Source organism: Engystomops pustulosus, chromosome 5 (assembly GCF_040894005.1).
Source record: "Engystomops pustulosus chromosome 5, aEngPut4.maternal, whole genome shotgun sequence".
Taxonomy (NCBI): Eukaryota; Metazoa; Chordata; class Amphibia; order Anura; family Leptodactylidae; genus Engystomops; species Engystomops pustulosus.
In genome coordinates this window covers 89,397,057-89,409,607 of record NC_092415.1, presented here as the reverse complement: position 1 = coordinate 89,409,607, position 12,551 = coordinate 89,397,057, and the positions used below count along the sequence as shown (strand labels likewise).

The 12,551-nt window shown below is 42.7% G+C and overlaps 1 protein-coding gene across 2 annotated transcripts in view; it reads left to right on the top strand.

The window, feature by feature from the left end:
* The window catches only part of RNF182 (ring finger protein 182), a 47,234-nt gene that overhangs the window by 14,330 nt on the left and 20,353 nt on the right, over nt 1-12,551 (top strand). The window contains exon 1 of one of the 2 annotated variants that reach the window (XM_072152631.1): nt 2,303-2,439. The exons of the other annotated variant lie outside the window; for it this stretch is intronic. The gene's annotated coding sequence lies outside the window, so the exon portion shown is untranslated. Of the gene's footprint in view, nt 1-2,302; nt 2,440-12,551 lie in introns of those variants that run through there. 2 annotated transcript variants of the gene reach the window in all.

Below are 12,551 nucleotides of genomic sequence, written 5' to 3'. Positions count from 1 at the left end.
TTCGCAGGAGTTCACCTTCTTGTTCGTGGTGCATGTAAGTGCTTGATCTTGCGACACAATTTGAATCCGAATCAGTCAGATCATCCGACGGCACGTCCCCCCGATTTCTGACGCATGAAAGCAGCGCAGCTGAACCACAATCTGATTGCGTGCAACACAATCCCCAGTTAAATACCTGTCACAGTGTCACAAATCCCAAAAACATAGGAAAATCCGACGAAAGTGCGGCTTCGGACCCTTAGTAAATAAGCCCCAATGTGTATGTGCTATTCAGTAGGTGTGCAAATTTGATGTGTATATATGGTATGTGTGTATAAATGTTTGGATGTGTAAATAATCTATGTGTGTTTATTCTGTATGAGTTTGTATAGACAGTATGTATTGTTTATAAATGTATATATGAGTGCAAAAATGTGTGTATAAGTGTATACAAGTATATAAAAATAAGTGTATGAGTTTAAAACTTTATGTGTGTATATAATATAAATGTGTCTATATCAATATAAACGTTTCTGTACCAATCTACATACATTTTTTTATAGGGAAGGGGTGCCCCATGCAGATATCTGTTATGGGACACAAGCTCTCCTAGTTACGCCCCTGGGCTGGTGAATATTTTATTAAAGAGTTGCGACTGCATTTCCCAGCGTAGGCTTATAAGTGGGTCAATAAGTTTTCCAAGGGGTTTTCTTGTTGAAAAATTACAGTATGTATACATGTATAAGCCGACCCAAATATAAGCTGATTTTACCCACAAAAAACTGGGAAAAGTATAATCCTAGGGTGGAAAATGCATTGGTAACAGCCAGTATATAGCTAGTCAGTCCCCTTCCTCCCTAGTATACAGCCATCCAGCCTATGTCCTCAGTATATAGCCAGCAGCCCCTGCCCCCAGTATATAACCAGCCAGCAGTTCCCCAGTATAGAGCCAGTCCCCTTCGCCAGTATATAGCTGTCCCCCTGCCCCAGTACATAGCCAGCCAGCATTACCCCAGTATATAGCCAACCCCCTGACCAAGAACATAGCCTGCCAGCTCCCTGCCCCGGTATATAGCCAACAAGTCCCCTGCCCCAGTATAAAGCCAGTATTCCCCCAGTTTATAGCCAGCCATCCCCAGTTTGTTCCTATAGATAGCCAGCCCCAATTTGTTCCTATAGATAGCAAGCCAGCCCCAGTTTGCTCCTATAGATAGCCAGCCAGCCCCAGTTTGTCCAATTCACAAAAAAGAAAGTTAATACTCACGTGTCACTGTCAGAACAAAGAAAAGACCTGAGGGGGGCATTGGAAAGGTAAGAAATGACTTTTTTTGTGCTGAAAAACTTGGCTTATACTTGAGTATATATGGTAGGTGCTTTGGATTATACTTGAATATGTATGGAAGGTATATTTTTTTTCCCTCATAGTGAAAAGGCCAAAGACAAGGGGACATTATAGATGTATGTGAGATGCTATAGAAAGAGGTGTATTATAGTGTTCCCTTTACTGCAGCTCCCTTCTTATAAAGACAAAAAGGTTGGGGACCACTTTTAGAATATCAGCAACCAGAGAAATCCACCAGGAACTGAATAGAAAGTATATTGGAAAATTATATACCTTTTCTTTACACTAGCAATAACATTTATTTGCAGATACTGGAAAGCCTCTTTAAGCCATATTTACTAGGGCCTGTAAAGTCTTAAATGTAGCTATTGAGTTTCTTGCTTTTTATAAACATTACACTCTAAATTTTGGGTAAATATGCAGGAAGCTCTATTAATAGAAAGATTGTCACTGTATTGATTTTTACTTTTATAGAAACTTTCTTATGTTTACTGATGAACTTAAAATTGTTTGCAAATGGTCTCATAACCTGTTAAATATCTTTTATTGAATATTAATTCATTTCCGTGTCCTTTAATATGTTCTTCCAAAAATACCGTACTTGGTTGACATCAGACGGACTCAGGGTAATTATTGTAAAAAGTTAAGTTTATTGCTGTTGTCCAGGTTGCAGAATACAGAATACTTGTACAGATTATTAGTCATGTGTTAAAATCAGTCAGTCCTTGAAATTATGTTCTGGTTTCATCATCTGTTGGCCTTTCTTCTTCCATCCAGTCATCCACATGCATTGTAAGCCAAATTCATCCATTAGGCTTGTTCACATGCATATATGGTAACATCCTTAGGAAAATTCCTTTATGGTGGGGGCGTGACCGGAAGCTGATGCGAACAGTCGCATAAGGAGACAGCGCTGCTCACCCAGAGCACATTCAGCCTTAAAATTGCAGGTCCAGCTTACCACCAGATGGGCAATCGGAGGGGACCGTCTGCCAGGCTCTCCAGGAGTCAGGAGAGACCACCACCACTGCCACCCGCAGCCGATTTCTTTAAAAAACGGGCTGTGGATCCTCCGGCTGAAAGAACCAAGATGGCACCGGCACACACAGCACAGGGAGGTGAGATCCCTCCCCCTCTCTCCCCCCAGCCACAGCGTGACCCGCACCCGACTCACACACCACAGCTGTCAGATGAACAGCAGCCCCTGCCTAACTCCCACACGCTGGGAGATCTAAAGGAAGGGGAAATTTCCCAGTCTGGATGCCGGGACTCACCTGAATTGCAGAGTCCCACGCTGCTGGAAGCAAGCAGGCAGCAGGGAACACGTGGAGGTGCTGCCTGTAGTACATATCAGAGCCAGCAGGGGTCTCCAGCTCCCTCATTAACCCCTCCAACGCCAGGGAAAGAGGTGAATGTAAAGGACCTGAGTGAGCTAATGCCTGCTTTGGACATAGAAACCTCAGTCATCCCACCTTCTCTCCCCCCATCCCCTATTGCACAGCTGCTAGACTACCCTGTAGCTGACCAAGGACTCCCCAAGGGAGATATGTCATATGCAGCAGCACTAAAAGAGAACCTCATATCTGCCTATGGGGGGATGCTGAATTCACCATCATTAACTCAAGAAGAACAGAGGGACCCTCGTCTACTGGCCACTCCTTCGATATCCCCACATCCCTACTCCTCAATTCCTCCACAGCTCTCTCCACCACTTCACGATCCACTGTGGCTTTACATTCAACAACTACCTACCAAGCAAGATTTCAGAGAATTGATCGACGAAATTAAAGAGACCTGCCGGCAGGAAATTGCTGCAGTACATAGAGATGTACAACAAGTGGCACACAGAATAGATGTGCTAGAAGATGACCATAATATGGCCAGAACAGTAGTGACAACTCTGCAAGAACAGATGTCAACACAGGCCTCTACTATCAGAGACTTGAGGCGTCACATTGAAGACCTCGATAATAGAGGGCGGAGGCATAACATTAGGGTTCGAGGAATCCCAGAACAACAAGGTGAAGAAGACGTACAAGGATACCTACAACACCTATTTAACACAATCCTGGATAGACCGGCGGATACCATAATCAAGATGGATCGAGCTCATAGAGCCCTCCGCCCGAAAACTTCTGGACCTCCTCGCGATGTTATATGCCACATCACCGACTTCGGCCTCAAAGAGGAAATCATGAAGAGGTCCCGACTACAGAAATCAGTGACCTTTTTGGGTGCACGTCTCCAGCTTTACCAAGATTTATCGTGGATTACCCTTCAACAGCGTCGAGCCCTAAGACCCCTGCTTGATCTGCTGAGAGACCAAGGCATTCCTTACCGCTGGGGTTTTCCCTTCAGTTTAACAGCAAGAAAGGACGGTCGCTCAGCTACTCTACGCTTTCCAGAGGAACTTTCTGTTTTCTGTGACACTTTTCAGCTTAATCCTCCGGACTTACCTGATTGGCCCCAACAACCTGCCCCGGTGGACCTACCCTCCACCTGGCAGCCAGTTCGCCCACCGAAGAAGCGCCAAAGGGCCCCAGATCCCGACCGCAGACCTTCGTCTAGAAGATGAGTATTGCTATTGCCCCCTTCTGCTCCTCCTTACCCCCATTGGGCTGCTCATGTGACCCTCCCCATTTCTTGTCTACTTTCTACTCCTGTTCCCCCTTTCGCCTCCGTTGAGCTCTGGATTGGTTATAAGCTAGTATATTGGCCCTAGTCGACATCACACTGTATAATACCGAGCTCATATGACTAATTTACATGGACCTTACATCGCAGCTCTGGGACACGCAGTGACTCCTGTGTCTTACTTTCAAGTCATGATGGTAGATATGTATCTACTTTCCCCCATAGTAGATCTCCCTAATTGCTCTCGCTCCTTGTTGACGGAGCTGTTACCTTCTGTGAAGAAATGGACTATATCTTGGGAGATTTACGGCGAGACCAGCTATAGGCTATCCTCGCTATTTCAAATTGTCTTCTTTTTCTTACAGTTTTTTTGGTTTATATGTTTTATATTGTTTAACAAATTAACCCATGGATCTCTATTTAGGTTGTCCTCCGCAGGTGTAATATCTATGGCGGGAACAGTATACGGCCGGGCTCCCCCGGGAGGCCCACAGGCCGAGTTTCTGTCAGCCATACAAATTTCCTCAATGCACGAATGGTTAATACACATTGACTATGGTTAGACTGCTCTCACTGAACGCTAAAGGTTTAAACACTGATGTTAAAAGAAGACTTGCACTGAAGACAATACGTCAAGCTAAGGCAGATATAGCATTTTTTCAGGAGACACACTACACAACTACAGGGTCTTTTCATTTTGCTAAACACTGGTACCCAACAGCCTTTCTAGCTAACGCCCCGACTAAGAAAGCGGGAGTAGCTATTCTCATATCTCGCCACTGCCCATTCCAGCTAGCTGGGGTGGAAGCTGACCCAGAGGGCCGTTACATTATACTCAAAGGCTCCATTCTGGGTATTAACATAATACTATGTAATATATATGCCCCCAATTCACGCCAACTCCCGTTTCTCAACAAGGTCCTTTCAAAATTGTCCTCATCCCAAAATGAACTTCTGATATTGGGAGGAGACTTTAACGCCACATTCTCAGAACATGTAGATCGCCTCCCCTTACCGTCTCGCCCTGCTCCCCAGACAGCGAAAGCCCTAGCTCTGGGCCTCCGCCGCCTGATTCGTAAACACTCATTATATGACCTATGGCGGGTAAATAATCCAACAGCTAGAGAGTTTACATATTACTCTTCCCTCCACAAAACACATACACGAATTGACTATTTTTTCGGGAATTACCCAGCTTTGCGGGCCTTAGGGGAAGCAACGATAGGTCATATCACATGGTCGGACCATGCACCGGTCCATTTAGACCTGCAAATCGAAGATAACCCGATTAGATCCCCCCATTGGCGTTTAAATGAAACACTCCTCACCTCCCCGCTTTCAAGGGAATCCCTACGGACGGTCCTCACTAACTATTTCAAGGAAAATACACCCTCAGCACCCTCTGTCCCAATTCTATGGGAAGCCCATAAAACAGTCTTTAGGGGGGAAGCTATTTCTCTGGCCACCAAGTTAAAGAGGGACAGAATACTTAACTACTCTAGATATAAACAAAACCTCAGACTAGCGGAAAGGGACTTGGCTGCACGCCCGACCCCCTCCTTACTTAGACGGGTACAGATGCTCCGTTCTAAAATCAGGGAGTTAGATCACCTAGATTTGGAACGCATGATCAAATACTCGAAACGCAGATATTATGAGTTTGGGAACAAGGCACACTCCTTATTGGCGCACCAACTCAGACAGAAGACTTCCAGCCAAAACCCATACTCCATTAAAGACAATCAGGGCACTCTACACTATCACCCTACGAAGGTAGCAGAACTTTTTCATACCTACTACTCGTCCCTCTATTCCCTCGCTCCTCCTATACATTCCTCCCAGGAACGGAATATTAAAATAGACCAATACTTGTCTCAATGCTCCTTGCCTCAACTCCCCTCAGAGGCACTAGCTCACCTAAATCAAGAAGTCACGATTGAAGAGATTGAGGATATAGTGAAAAGCCTACCGGGGGGTAAAGCTCCAGGGCCCGACGGCTATACTTATCTCTACTATAAAATCTTTCTCGCCCTTCTAGGCCCCCACATGGTCACACTATTTAATAGATTCCTCCAGGGAGAGCCGATTCCTCAGACAATGCTCTCCTCTTATATTACAGTTATCCCTAAGCCAGGCAAAGACCCCTCAGAATGTCCTAGTTATAGACCTATTAGCCTACTAAATTCTGACCTAAAAATATTTACTAAGCTTTTAGCTAACAGGCTAAGTGAATGGCTTCCACAATTGATACACAAGGACCAGGTGGGATTCGTTAGGTACCGACAAGCAGGAGATAATACACGACGTACCATTGATTTAATAAGCTTAACGCAAAAGGCTAAATCGGAAGCCTTGCTCCTGAGTCTAGACGCCGAGAAGGCTTTTGATCGCCTAAATTGGCAATTTATGTTTAAAACACTTGCTCGCTTTGGACTGCGTGGACCTTTTGTGGAAGCCCTGAAGAGTCTATATGCAACCCCTACGGCACAAATACGACTCCCTCATGCTCACTCTGCCCCTTTAACTATAAATAATGGGACCCGTCAGGGGTGTCCCTTATCCCCTTTACTTTACGTCCTAAGTATCGAACCATTGGCAGTAAGTATCCGAAATAACCCAAGCATTAAGGGTATTAAAGTTAGAGACAAACAATTTAAAGTAGCCCTGTTCGCCGATGACGTTCTACTTACCCTTGAAGAGCCGCTTATTTCCCTACCAAATCTCCACGCCACTATTGAGAAATACAGCTTAGTATCAGGATATAAAATTAATCACACTAAGACGGAGGCCCTACCACTAAATCTATCCCCTCATACACTGAATTCTTTAAAGAGTAGTTTCCAGTACTCCTGGCACTCAACCTCCCTCAAGTATCTGGGAGTCAAGCTTACCCCCACTATTTCATCTCTATATAAAGAAAATTTCCCCCCCCTAATACAAGATGTGAGGAGACAGCTGCAAACTTGGCGTCCTATATACTTATCCCTATTGGGCAAAATCGCAGCGATCAAAATGTCAATTCTTCCAAGATTTTTGTACCTATTCGAGACACTCCCGGTTAGAGTCCCAATAACATCCTTACGACTGATACAATCGCTTTTCTTAGACTTTCTGTGGAACTCTAAGAGACACAGAATTCCGAAAACAGTCTTGGTGGCACCAAAATCAAAAGGGGGTCTTGGCCTTCCAGACATTACTCTATACTACTACGCAACACACCTGCGACATATAGTCTCTTGGACATCTTTGCCTGCCTTTAATAGGTGGACAGAAATTGAAAAATTATGGCTAGCCCCGGTGCACCCCAGTTCATTAATCTGGGGTCCCCCGACGGAGATCCCTAATTCATCGTTGTTAGCCCCTATGGCCTTCACTAGAGACATATGGCATAGGTGTCGGATCCGCTACTCTCTAGCGACACACAGATCGCCACTTACTCCTTTTTTGTATACCCCACACTTACCCCAAAGCCTTGGAGCAGACTTCGTTACTTTCTGGAAGCCAATGAACGCTTTCCGAATTAAAGACCTGACGCACCCTACAACTAAACAACTGCTCACTTTCACTGATCTCTGCTCGGCATCAGATCAATTTGCAACAGCATCTGACACTTACCCCCAGATTTACCAATTCTGTCTTAAAATATTAGGATCTGTCTCCATTCCATCCCTTACACCATTTGAGCGGATATGTCTGAATAATTCCACTTCGAAAGGTCTGATTTCAGACTTATACGCCTTGCTTATAGCACAAATAAACCCAGAACCTAGCAGACATTCATATATGCTCAAATGGGAGGAGTGGTTGGGTAGGGAGTTACCGGAGTCAATATGGAAGATAATTTGGGAGAATGCACCCAGAGGAGCTCTGTCAGCACTCTATAAAGAGAATCAGTATAAAATTTTGATGCAATGGTACCATACACCGATGCTGCTCCATAGACTTAATCCATCCATCCCTGACGTGTGCTGGAGATGTGATAACCCTGGGGCATCTTTATTTCATATATTTTGGGATTGCCCGTCTATTCAGTCTTTCTGGGCCGAGGTGCACACACTACTGCAGAAGACCCTGGATACTACACTGAATAAGGACCCAGTGTCATTTCTCTTAGGACTGCCTCCGGTAGGACTGGGGAAATCTCAGGCCAGACTCTTTTTGCACATTTTGAGCGCGGCAAAAACTCTGGTTCCATTATTTTGGAAGAAATTGACCCCCCCCACTTTATTAGATCTATGTGTACGTATACGGCATATGCGGACAATGGAATATATGACGGCCTCTCTACATGAAAAGACAGACCAGTTCTGTGCGACCTGGGCCTCCTGGGATGCTATAGACCATAGCTTTCTACAGTGATTTGCACACTTTATTGCGGAGACACGTATGAGATACATGGGTAGTTTCTTGTTTCTTGTTTCTTTTTGTTTTTTATAAATACACTGTTTTCCCTTCGGGAATGTTTATGTTTCTTTTTCTTAAATTTCCAAATGCTGGTTGCTATTTAGAAGTGAAGTTTCTATGCAGGGTAATAACATGGAAATAGAAATTAGACAGAAACAACTGTTTGCTTGTTGGAACAATATGTTGTCTACCTGCTGTATATGCTCAAACTCTCGCTGTGAAGGTCTTATTACTTACCACTTTCTATGACCACATTGATTTTGTTGTATTATTTGTAACCTCTGTGAAACTTTAAAACTATTCAATAAAATGTAAGTTGAAAAAAAAAAAAAAAAAGAAAATTCCTTTATGGCCTGCTAACACAAAGAGACCCTTATAAAGGCTCTCACTATATGGATGTGGAAAGGGGTATTTCCTTCCTTTATCTTTGAGATATGTCAAAAATTGACATACAAGTGCTTACCATATTGCTCCTGATTACACTAATTAGTATTACACACTTACTCTCCATTTGTATCTTAATGGTATCACATTCGTATCTCATTGACCGTGTTGTGCTTGATCAACTCTTGAGTACATATTCACACCCAATTTAGAATATTGTAAATCCTTAATATTTAACATAACCTTTCCCAAACTAATGTGCCACTAAACATTTGCTTCTCTGAGATAATTGCAGACCTCTTCCCTCTTTGGTATTATATTATTACATGTTTAATATCCCACACCAGTAAACACCATAACTTGTGCATTTTAATTGGTGATGATGTTGATGAATACTGAATATAGGGCATTTGATTAGAAGGACCTGGCTACTATGTACCCTCTTAATGCCTTTGGATGCAGTAAAGATGTACATCATGTTGCAGCATTTTGGCCTAGTTTTTGCTAATTATTGTCACTATACATTTGTATACAAATTATTTTTTAATGTTGTGATGTTGTGTTTTCATCATTTTAAGACTTTTTGAGAACAAAGTGGGTTTCTGTACCTCCTGATATGTGAACAACAGAATTCAAGTATAATACATTTTACTTTCCCCATGACTGTATCTGTAGTTGAAAATGGGCAAAACTATATGGCATCTTTCTTGACCAGTATAATATACAGAAAGCAGTAAATTTTTAGAGCAAAACCGCTTATTGCATTGCTTTTACCTTTTGTTAAAAGGTGATATACCCTTTGCTATAGTGTGTTCCTGTCTTTTTGCAAGGGGTTGGCTCAAAAGGAATCCTGAGCAACAAGAATTGAGCACTTAAATCACATCCAATGACTGATCAGGTGTGAACATCCTTCATCACGTCATTCTAGCGTCTGTAACATAGGATGTGCAGTTTTTATTCACATAACCAGCCAAATTCTATATTTAGATCTAAAGGTCATCTTAGATCAGAGGACATTTATAATAAGAGATGGAACAAAAATAACTTTGCCAGAGCACAGGATGTATTGCCAGACCAAAAAGCAAGTTAAGGAGAAGCTTGTGGTGTTATTAAAATATTTATGTGCATATATCTGCGTATGTATATTAAAATGTATATCTGCATAATTCATATGCGACCGTTATTTTATAACCAGAAATATCACCGGTATCATACATGTTTTATGGGTTCTCCAGGATTGACTTTATATTTAGATTGTGACTAGAAAGTGGGGACTATTTATAGAAAACAGATGCGATGTATGTCCTTAGGACAACTCAACGTCATTGTCAGTGATTTCTCTAATTTGTCCTTGGTGCTACGCTTCATTAACTATTGCCAATATCTAGGACAAGGCACATAATTCACAGCAGTAAAAGTGATCAGGAAATTAATTTTCAAATAAGTGTAAATGTCATATTTCCTTAACATGAACAGAAAGATGTCATTGGTTGCAGCTCCTTTGATTTTACAGGTTTTGGTGTTAACAGTATATACAGAGCTAGGCCTGATCTATATTAACCCATGGTTGCCATACTTGTCATAACCGGCCATAACCGGTCATAACCGGCTAACATTGTGCAGTTTAAAGGGGTATTCCAGGAATCAGCATAATTCATATACAAGTGGGAACTCAAAATATAAGCTAATGTGTAATTAGTTGTTATTTAAAGTTTTGCTCCCCTTAGCAGAAAATGCTGATGACATACCCTGTAATGAAGAATTAAAATGCTACTGGCCCTTTAATCAGTCCGTTAATTTCCTCCGTGCGGTCCGTCGCAGAAAAGAAGATGGCCGCTGGTCACATGTCCACATCACATGTCCTCCACCTGCCTGGGCAGGTCATGTGATCACCACTATGTTTGTCTGTAGTCGGTTGGTTGCAGTGCATCCAGTATGGTCAGTGTTGTTGTGATGGCAGTTACACATCATTACTATGGTAACAGAGCAAGAAAACCTGTTACATCATCACTGTTAGCAGAGCATAAGAGGGAGGAGGAGGAGTTACTGAGAACTAAAGGATCATGGAACTTGTAGTTTCCAGTGGCAGCCATCTTAGTGATAACTCCACCTACTTTAGAGAGGCCATAAATTTTGTAAATCATAAAATCATATTATTTTAGCTCCGTTTTGTGACTAATGACATTGAGTATTGTTGTATTCATTTATTTATATCATCAAGGGTTTTTGTGTCAGACGTTCATATTCCCGGAATCTCATTTTTCAGATTGCCTTATTGTGGTTCTGTGAGGTTATGTACCTGAGATACTAGTAGTTAAAGAAATAATTGGGAATATGAGATGCAGATAAAACTACAATTTCAGAGACCCACAAGTTGTTAGTACCAAGTATTATAGAGCCCAATATATAGGTATCTTAAGTGATTGTCCTCCTAAAGCCTCTACAGTGACCAATCTCAAACACTTTTCAGCCTATTTGCATTCTACCTTAAAGGTAATTTTTTTTAGGTAAATAAGAAATATTTAACATAAAACATTGTAAAACAAATTGTAGAAAAGACATTTCATACTCTACCTAAGGGGCTATTTTAGTGGGGGTAAAAGATGCTGACAGTGTCCCTTTAAGGTATAGTCTGCTCTAGATTCATTTCAGGTGGTAATTATATGAGAGTCCATATTACTCCTGCTACATTTTAACTGTCCAGGGTTCTAATATGCCAAGATTTTTTAATGAACATTTTTGGTTTAGTAGAAACTAGAAGGGTCCAGCTGTAACAATAACACAAATAGCAAAAGATACAAGGAATCTCGGCACTCACATGAAGCCACCAGGTTTGGTTTAAATAAATTTCTTCCTCTTTATTCACATCTCCGGAACAACATGCAGTTACAGCTTAAAAGATCGACGCGTTTCGACGCGTTGTGCGTCTTAGTCATGATTAGAGATGAGCGAACATACTCGTCCGAGCTTGATGCTCGTTCGAGCATTAGCGTACTCGAAACTGCTCGTTGCTCGGACGAATACTTCGCCCGCTCGAGAAAATGGCAGCTCCCGCCGTTTTGCTTTTTGGCGGCCAGAAACAGAGCCAATCACAAGCCAGGAGACTCTGCACTCCACCCAGCATGACGTGGTACCCTTACACGTCGATAGCAGTGGTTGGCTGGCCAGATCAGGTGACCCTGGGATAGACTAGCCGCTGCCCGCGCTGCTCGGATCATTCTGTGTCTGGATGCCGCTAGGGAGAGAGCTGCTGCTGGTCAGGGAAAGCGTTAGGGTGTTCTATTAGAATAGTGTTAGGCAGGAGTGATTCAACAAGAACCCAACAGCCCTTCTTAGGGCTACAATAACGTTATACTTTTTTTTTTTTGTTTGCTTGTGGCTGGGCTTGCTGGCACTAGTAGTGCAGCTAGTACCATATTGTGAGGAATTTGCAGGGGGACTTGCTACCGTTGTGTTTAGCTCTTAGTGACACACATATCCACCTCAAACACCAAAGTGGGAAAATTTATTAGGGGTTTGATTTCAATTAGGCACTAAAAAACACAAAAAAAACAAAAAACACAAAAAAAAGTTAAAAAAAAATTAAAGTTATAACTCTCATTTTCAAAATGTTTAACCCGAGGGCTAGGGGTAGAGGACGAGGGCGGGGACGTGGGCGTCCAACTACTGCAGGGGTCAGAGGCCGTGGTCCTGGGCGGGGTGAGACACCACCTGCTTATGAGGGAGCAGGGGAACGCCGCAGAGCTACACTCCCTAGGTTCATGTCTGAAGTTACTGGGACTCGTGGTAGAGCACTGTTGAGGCCAGA